Consider the following 10,000-nt stretch of genomic DNA (forward strand, 5'->3'; position numbering starts at 1 on the left):
AGCTCCTACCATTATTAATAATTTCTATCATTTCCCCGTATTCGGGTGATTATTTCAACTTTCTACTTTCAATCATTATTCCTTTTGACTTCCATCAATCATTTGAGTTGGTATAATAGGATTAGTCTGGACTTTGGTCGACGCTTAAACATGGTAAGGTGTTAATATTATTATTATCATTATTATTATTATCATTATTTTTATTATTATTACTATTATTATTATTATTATTACTAGCCAAGCTACAACCCTAGTTGGAAAGGCAAGATGCTATAAGCCCAAGGGCTCCAACAGGGAAAAATAGCCAAGTGAGGAAAGGAAATAAGGAAATAAATAAATGATGAGAATAAATTAACAATATCAACAATATCAAAGAGCATGATTGATTACCGCTAAATTATCATGAGATTGCAAATTCTATTTGTTCTCTAAATGAGATGCAATTCACTGGGCTGAATTATTTGGATAAAGGGAAACCGGATATTATGATCTAACGACAATTCATTCGCTGAAACTGTATTTTCTGTGGTCAGTCATAACAAATCGATAAATGAGATTCGTAAACTACAACAGTGGAAAAGATGAATTACTTCTAAAACGTTATATCTATTTCAGATGATGTAAACTATAAAATTAATCAGTTCAACAAGAATAATTTTGGAGATAGAAGCGTCCCTCTATATCTATAAGAATTATTTGTATTTGGAGGTAATGAATGTTATACACACACACACTAATATATATATATATATATATATATATGTATATATATATATTTATATATATATATATATATGGGTGTGTGTATGTGTGCATATGCGTGTTTATGTGCGTGTTTATGCGTGTACATATGCATATTTTTATATGTCTGTTACGCTCTAACAAGAATTGAATCAAGAACAAAGTAGCTCACTCGTGTAGATTTTTAAGCTAAATTCATGAACAAAGTAGTTCACCCGTGAAGATTTTTAAATTAAGCTGCTCTCTCTCTCTCTCTCTCTCTCTCTCTCTCTCTCTCTCTCTCTCTCTCTCTCTCTCTCTCTCTCTCGTATATATATATATATATATATATATATATATATATATATATATATATATATATATATATATATATATTAGAGACGGTTCAGAGTTTTCAATTGACATGTATGAATACATGGTTTCAAAAGTTGGATAAGCACCTGATAACTTATGTAAATGGAGTGGAAAGCCAAATGGATTACTTCTTGGTTAGAAGAGTTGACAAAACCAATGTGGTGAACTGTAAAGAGATTTTTTGAGGAAACATGGGTTAAACAACATAGACTAGATTGGTAGTGATGGATTTTAAAATGAGAGGTAGAAACCTCAAGAAGAGAAAGAGGAAATCTAGAATTAAGATTTGCTACCTTAAAGGAGAAAAGTGTGAGCAATTTAGCAGGATTGTTAGAGCAAATGGAAAGCTTGAACTTAAAGAGTGGACAGGGTAACAGAGTGGAAAATATATATGCGGATATAAAAGAAATATGGGGAAACAGAAGAAACTAGCGGGAAGATTTGGCGAATACGGTGGGATAAAGAGGTAGAAGTGTCAGATAAAAAAATCAAAGGCATTCAAGGACTGGAAAGTAAGACATGCATAGGATGCAGAGGAACAGTACAGAGAAGAGGAAAAGGATTCTAGGAGGAAAGTAGGTATAGCTATTGGAAGAACGATAGAGCAATTGAATGAAGGGCTATAAACAAGGGGAGGAGAAAAGGGATATCTATATGATCTACAACTTGAGGAAAAGGCAAAGATAGGTAATTTACAACAACAACGAAGCCAATAATAATCTAGGCTTCTGAATATATATGAACTGTACCAACCGTGTGTCACACGATCGTACATAGTAACGACATTTCAATTTGTGTATATATTATGCTTGTGCAGTATCTTCGCTCTTCCCTCGCACTAAAAAGACCCTGAATATACATGTCTGTTTTTCTCATCGGTAACGGTGTCAATTTTAAACATGAAAATTCTTGTTGCCTTGAGCTTTAAGAACAATCATCATGGCGTTCCACATAGCCTACTTTAGATGTTACCTTCCTCCTGAAACCCTCCCCGCCCCAAGCATTGGACTGTCCTTTTTTACTAACCTCATAACCTAGAAATATCTAATACTGCATATATCCTAGACATCCTATGACATTTTGTATATCCAATATCTTTTTTTCTTTTTTTTCTCCCCTAACCTATTTGCTTGATTGAAATCCTCTCCATTACAGACAGATTGCCACAAGGCATCAGTCTAGCTATCATCCATCTAGGAAAAAAGAGCAATTGGTTTCAGTTTCGAGATAAAGATTTCTAAAAGTTCTTTTGTATCTTTGTTGAAAATAAATGTTAATGCCATTTCCTTTCTATAATGATAATAATAATAATAACAATGATAATAATACTAATAATGATAATAATAATAATAATAATAATAATAATAATAATAATAATAATAATAAAATCTTTGATCTTGTTTTTATGTTTTGCGGCTGTTTTCTTATAACAACAACAACAAAAATGATAATCATAATAACAGTAACAATGATAATAATAGTTCATCTAAGTTTTAGAAAAAAGGGTGTTTCACTTACTTTGCTTTAGGGGACAAAATGTGGCTAATTGTAGATATGTAAATTGGAGAGCAATACATATTTTTAAGCGAAGTGCTACTAAAATTTTTTGACGTAGTCTCTGTGTTTGAGTAGAAACCATCATAATCATCATCATCTTCATCATCATCATTTCCTCCTGCGCCTATTAACGCAAAGGGCCTCGGTTTGATTTCACCAGTCGTCTGTATCTTTAACTTTTAATTGAGTAGTTCTCCATCATTCATCTCCTACTTCGCGCTTCATAGTCCTCAGCCATGTAGGCCTGAGTCTTCACACTCTTCTAGTGCCTTGTGGACCCCAGCTTAACGTTGGTGAACTAATCTCTCTTGGGGAGTGCGAAGAGCATGCCCAAACCATCTCCATCTACCACTCATCATGATCTCATCCACGTATGGCACTCGAGTAATCTCTCTTATAGTTTCATTTCTAATCCTGTCCAGTCATTTAACTCCCAATATCCCTCTGAGGGCTTTGTTTTCAAACCTAGTAAATCTATTGGAGATTGTTTAATTGTCATACCATGATGCATGTCCATGCAGTAACACCGATCTCACTAAACTGATATATAGCCTGATTTTTATATGTAATTTCAGGCGATTCGATTTCCAAATTTTATTTATCCTTGCCAATGTCTGATTGGCTTTTTTCAATCTTTCACTAAACTCTAATTCTGAAGACCCTGTATTGGAGATCATAGTTCCTATATACTTAAATGATCCTACCTTATTAATCCTTTCTCCTTCCAATGACGTTTCATCTTCCATTGCATACTCCGTTTTCATCATGTCTTTCTTTCTTCTATTTATCTTCAGCCTAACCTCGTGTGATATTTCATGCATTCTAGTAAGCAAGCATTGTAAATCCTGTGGTGTTCTGCTAACAAGTACAGCCTAATCAGCATACTCTGGTCTGCTAAATTCCTATCACCAATACAGTCCAATCCTTCTCTACCATCTCTGACTGTTCTATTCATTACAACATCCGTGAGGAGAATAAACAACACAAGTGACATCACTTTCCCTTGGAGTACTCCGCTGTTCACAGGAAATTTATTTGATAAGACTCCATTAACATTAACTTTTCATTTGCTATGCTCATGAACAGACTTAATCAAATTTACATATTTAAGAGGAATTCCATTAATAACGCAGGACTCTCCACTAAATCGGCCGATGCACACTATCAAAGGCTTTTTCATAGTCCACAAATACTATCAAATGGCAATTTCTATATTCTACGCATTGCTGTACATGTCTCAAAATGAAAATTTGGTCAGTGCAACTTTTACCTTTTCTAAATCCTTTTTGTTCATCTCTCAGCTTTTCATCAATCTTTCTCTCCAGTCTCTTTAGAATTTTTCATATATATTTTATACATTTTCATAACAACTGACTCAAGTGTTATGCTTCTGTAATTATTGCAATCAGTCAGGTCTCCTTTTTTGTTTGCTATTTTCACCAACACTACTAACTCCTATTCATCAGGTTTTGCCTCCTCGTGCCATATTCTACAAAATAATCTTGTAAGTAGTCTGGGAGTCACTTCATTTTCAGTAAATAGTCTTGGAGTCACTTCATTTTCAGTAAGTAGTCTTGGAGCCACTTTATTTCCAAAGTAGTCTGGGAGTCACTTAATTTTCAAAGTAGTGTGGGAGTCACTTCATTTGAGTAGAAATAGTAATACTAATATCAATATAAACTATAGAAATAATGATACTTATAATGATATTACTACTACTACCGCTACTACAACTACTAATACTGATGATAATAGTAATAATGATGATAATAACATTGATAATAATAATGAATTACAAAATATTAGAAATTTTCGACTTCATTCAATCCATAATACAGGTAACCGAAGTAAAATAATCTTGTAGTTAAGTGTTTCTTGAAGGTAATTTGCATAATGAGAATATATAATTGTTAATTGATATACTAATTCCATTGAGATATTTGCACATTTCATTATATCCCAGATTGATAAACAGGAAATCCAAAATTAAAACGCCAAAATCTTTGCTCATCCGTAAGAGCTCCTCTGCTATAATTATTATATTATTAGCACTTATTAATCACTACGTTTGAAACATTGTTTTGATTTCCGGAAACTGATGGAATAGATGAGACTGGATATCAGAAAGAAGGAGAGAGGTCAAGCGAGGCAAAATGCAAATAGATAATTAACATAAATTATGCCGTTGTTTTTATAACGAGTCATTTAGAAGGAAATTACATCTCTCTCTCTCTCTCTCTCTCTCTCTCTCTCTCTCTCTCTCTCTCTCTCTCTCTCTCTCTCTCGGTTTTTATGCATGCGCAATATTATCATTTCTGCAATTGCAAGTTAAAATTACTTTCGCTCTACGTAGATCACTGCAGACGGTTTTTTTTTTTACGAAATTTTGAAATGGCGCCGAAACATTATCTTCCAATAAATTCTCTGAATAATGATCCAGATTCATGAGGTGATTTTAGCTACGAAATGGAGCAAGAGAAACACCCAAAGAGTAATTGCGTTTTTGAAAGGTCAAAGTATCTTCTGCCTCTATAGGTACCACAATTCTATCCTCATTATTATTATTATTATTATTATTATTATTATTATTATTATTAGTAGTAGTAGTAGTAGTAGTAGTAGTAGTAGTAGTAGTAGTAGAAATACTGATGATGATAATAAATTGGATGGGGAAAAATAAAGAGGAGACTGATTCACCTTACAATAAAGATTTTAACATAAAACGAAAATATAGACAAAAAGCAATGTTGTCTGAACAACTGTACATAGTTTTAACATTTAAATTGATAACAGAACTTTAAGAAAGAACAGGGACCTTAAGAGAATAGCGTCTGTTGTGTTGCCAAAGCTTCACATTTGAGAATTGTATGCAACTTATTGCGCTGTTTTTTCATAAGTTGATAATCTCTGCGTTATGGAATGATTCTAGTATTCTAGAAGCTTTATTCCAGCTGTTACCAAGTTGTGGAATGATCTTCCTAATCGGGTAGTTGAATCAGTAGAACTTCAAAAGTTCAAAGTTGGAGCAAATGTTTTTATGTTGACCAGGCTGACATGAGTCTTTCTATAGTTTATATACACATATCTGTTTTTGACGTTGTTAATAGTTTATATAGGACATATCTGTTTTAACGTTGTTACTGATTTTTAGAATGATATATTGTTAATTTATTCTCATCATTTATTTATTTCCTTATTTCCTTTCCTCACTGGGCTATTTTTCCATGTTGTAGCCCTTGGGCTTATATCATTTTGCTTTTCCAACTAGTGCTGTAGCTTGGCAGGTAATAATAATAATAATAATAATAATAATAATAATAATAATAATAATATGATAAAGATACTATCCGTCAGAGTTGGCTATCTACCATGTACTAAGCTCCCTGTCGCAATACCCCAAAGTAGCTCAGACAACGTAAAGTTAATCAAGAATGATCAAGTAAAGATTGATAAGATAGAATATTGAAGTGAGGAAGGTCTAATAAGATTGAGTTATACATGGTAAAGTGAATTGAATATTATTATCATTGCTTTCCCCCGTTGGAAAAGCAAGATGCTAGAAGTTCAAGGTCTCCAACCGGGAAAATAGCCCAGTGAGGAAAGGAAATAAGGAAAAGGAAACAGATAGAATGGCTGAGCGTACCCTCAAGCATAAGAACTCTAACTAAGGACAGTGTAAGACCATGGTACAGAGGCTGATAATTTGCAAAGTTACTTTCGTAAAATGAAGTTGAGTTTGATAAGGTAATGTTAAATATGAAATGTCAGGTTTGATAAGGAAACATTAATAAGGTACAGTAAGGCAAGGTTTGACAGCGTTGTGTTCATAGGGTGAGGTAGATTCAATAGAAATACGTTATATAGAGAGTTTAGGTTAATTAACACCGTGTTAGTTATGGAAAGGTAACATCTATGAATTATGGCAAGGTGGGCGTATAACAAGGCAATGTTAGATATGCTCAATAAAGTAATATGAAATTGTCATGTTATGATAGATTTGATATTGCTATGTTGGAATATATAGGCTTCATTAGATTATGTTCGGTATGGAAAGGAATTCTTGATAAAGTAATTAACTGAATACGGTTAATATAGGTGTAGTAATTTACCTATGGCAAGGAAACATTTGTGAGTAAAGTAATATGAAATTGCCATGTTATGATAGATTTGATATTGCTATGTTGGAATACCTATGCTTCATTAGATTATGTTCAATTTGGAAAGGAATTCTTCATAAAGTAATTAACTGAATAAGGTTAACATAGATGTAGTAATTTACCTATGGCAAGGAAACATTTGTGAGGTCAAGGTTATGTTCGATATAATTAAGTTTGGTAGGTATGTGATTAGGTAAGGTCAATGTTAACGAGGTAAAGTTAGATTAAGTTGTAGTTAAGGAACGAAGGGAAAAATCTTAGTGTCTTCTTGGATACTGGTAACTGCCTAAAATGTATTACGTTTTTATTGGATTGTTAAGTGCATTATTATGTATTTGTTCCTTCAATCCTTAAGTCGGTTTAAAAAAAAAAAAAAAAAAAAAAAAAAACCATTGTAAAAAGTACTCTAATTTGAAATGTTTTTTTATACATAATCTCGCTTATCTTTTATATAAAATATATATTTAAAGATATGTTCGCTTTTTTCTCTATACTTTAAAAATTTATTTTACATATGCATTTATTTTTTCATCTTTTTCTTTTATACTTTCAAGATATTTTCGGATAATTCCATATGAAAGTTACTGCATTGCCTATAATAATAATAATAATAATAATAATAATAATAATAATAATAATAATAATAATAATGACGTCCATGATAATGGAGCGAAAAACCTAGCGATCCCATATTGACATAGCCTCCAATATTGAGAAATCTCACATATCAAAGCATCTTCCATCATAACCTCTTCAAGCATCAAATAGTGTGTAGACAGACATACTCCTTGCAACAGGGCTAGTCATTGCGAGAACCAAAAAACCCTTCCACTCCCTGCCTGCCTTTTCTTAGTCAATCTTAGTCGCCTGCACTTTCAGGTGGCTCCTAAAACTTATCTAACATCGCACGAGGGTCTGCCCCTCTCTTTTTTTTCTTCTCCTTCCCCTTTCTCCCTATTCCTTACACCTTCCCATCCTGAGTTCCTGCCTATACGGGCTATAAACTGAGTTGTATCAAGGGGCATCTTCAATATTAAGCAGAAAGCTCCAACCTTCTAAGTCAACGCATTTTCTGCATAACACAAAGTACGAACTGAAAGACACGTTAATTAACATATTCAATATACCACAAACCCCCATGCATGTAAGTTAATACAGTTTTTAACAGAAAAGTTAACCCTACGCTAACGCAAAGAACTCCATGTTCACGTTATTACAGCGCCTAACAGAGAGCAGATAACTAATACGGGAATTCCCTAACAACCCTTTCGAAACCATTCACTTTTAAAAGCTTGTGGCCTCCAAATCTCAGTATGAAAAGAATCCCCTTCTTAAGCGCAGAGCTCCCGCAAATGCATACAGAACCTACGTTACAGGAGATACAGATCCCTTGTTACAGGAGAGAGACAAGAAAGGTCGAATGGAGAGCAATAGACGAAGAGAGACAATTCACAGAATTACAGATGTCATCCGAGAGCGCCATTTCTTTTTTTATTACTTTTTTTTTTTTTGTCGTTTGTCGGGACAATGCACAATGCACCACCGACCGCCATCACTGACGAGGAAATAAAATGATAAAATCGGGCAGCTAAGGTCACCCTCAGTACCCAACCACTATTTTCTCCATTCTCTCTCTCTCTCTCTCTCTCTCTCTCTCTCTCTCTCTCTCTCTCTCTCTCTCTCTCTCTCTCTCTCTCTCTCAGAATCATAAAAACCTTTCACCAATCTAACCTAGCCTAAATTTACTGGTCTTTCACTAACTTGCATTTTTTCTGGTCTTTCTTTCCTTAATTTCGCTTAAGTTTTCATTACATACCCTAGCCTGATCTTCCTTAACCTAACCTTACTGGCCTTTTATCTACCCTTGCATTGTCTTTCTTAACCTAACCTTACTGGCCTTTTATCTACTCTTGCATGCTCTTTCTTAACCTAATCTTACCGGCCTTTTACCTAGCCTTGCATGGTCTTTCGTAACCTAATTTTACTTCCCTTTTACCTAGCCTTGCATAGACTATACCTAACCTTGTTCTTTTTTACCTAACTTAACCTAATCTTTTTTTATCTCTTCATGCCTGGTCTTTCTTTTCTTAACCTTCTCAATAGTCATTATTTGGTTAAAATAGCAAAGTAATTTTTTTTTTTTTTTGGGTTCCTAAGATAAGTACTATGTAGAAACATTAATAAATGGTTTTGCAACAAGCATCTCGAAGCTACGTGAGAAATACAAGGAGGGGTTCCCTGCAAACTAGAATCGCTGCGCTGCCTAATCGAACGTTCGGAGACTTGAAGACTGTCAACCCAACAGGCTATGTAGCAGTGTGACCTAAGAACTTTAGGAATTCAGCAAGTTATGTACCAGAAAGGCTGAATTCAAGTATACTGAAGCGAAAACTTGAAAGAACTTTGCTAGTTAGATATTTAAAAGGTTTAATCTAGAGCTGCAAAAGATGGCAAGAAGCGGATTAACAAGAGTAACTTTCAAGGTGTAATAGAATAATCTATAATCACTATCATATTCAGATTAGATTGAAATATCATCTAATTGGTCATTTATCGATACTATATCAAACTGGTCATAAGTATTTGCATAAAGTAGGTCCTCACTATCACGACTCGCATTCTCGTAACAGGTTTCGTAGAGTTTAGCTTAGGAGTTTTCTACAGCATTCTCCTGCCTATTTCAACAGCTTCGTCTGCTTGTCTTAACGGTTTTTTAGCCTCGCTGGCAGTGTTCTTCTTCTGTACGATAACAATGGAGAAAGATGAAAGGCGTGTAGCTTATCTCTGTCCATGGAAGGTGCCCACTGGTTTAAAATAGTTCCAGATAGTTCTACAAGAATAAAATATATTTGTGATCGAAATTTTTCAGATGGTCCTTCTAGCATTGAATATTATTCACAGGTGTATTACTGTTGATAATCCTACCAGCAAAAATTTTGAAATATAATTCATAATTTTGTCAGTTCTACTACATCCAGCAAACTAGATTGTTGAATGATCTTCCTACCAGGCCACCCCACACCCCCTAAAAAATCAAAATCTAATTTAAAATTTTTGATAGCCCTAGTACTCCAAGCATACTATATTGTGGAATGGTCTTCCTAATCAGGTGGAGCTTGAGAAGTTGAAATTAGCAGCGAATATTTTTATGTTGAATAGGCTGATATGAGTCTTTCCATAATTTATATGTG

The sequence above is a fragment of the Palaemon carinicauda genome, chromosome 42 (assembly GCF_036898095.1).
Source record: "Palaemon carinicauda isolate YSFRI2023 chromosome 42, ASM3689809v2, whole genome shotgun sequence".
NCBI lineage: Eukaryota > Metazoa > Arthropoda > Malacostraca > Decapoda > Palaemonidae > Palaemon > Palaemon carinicauda.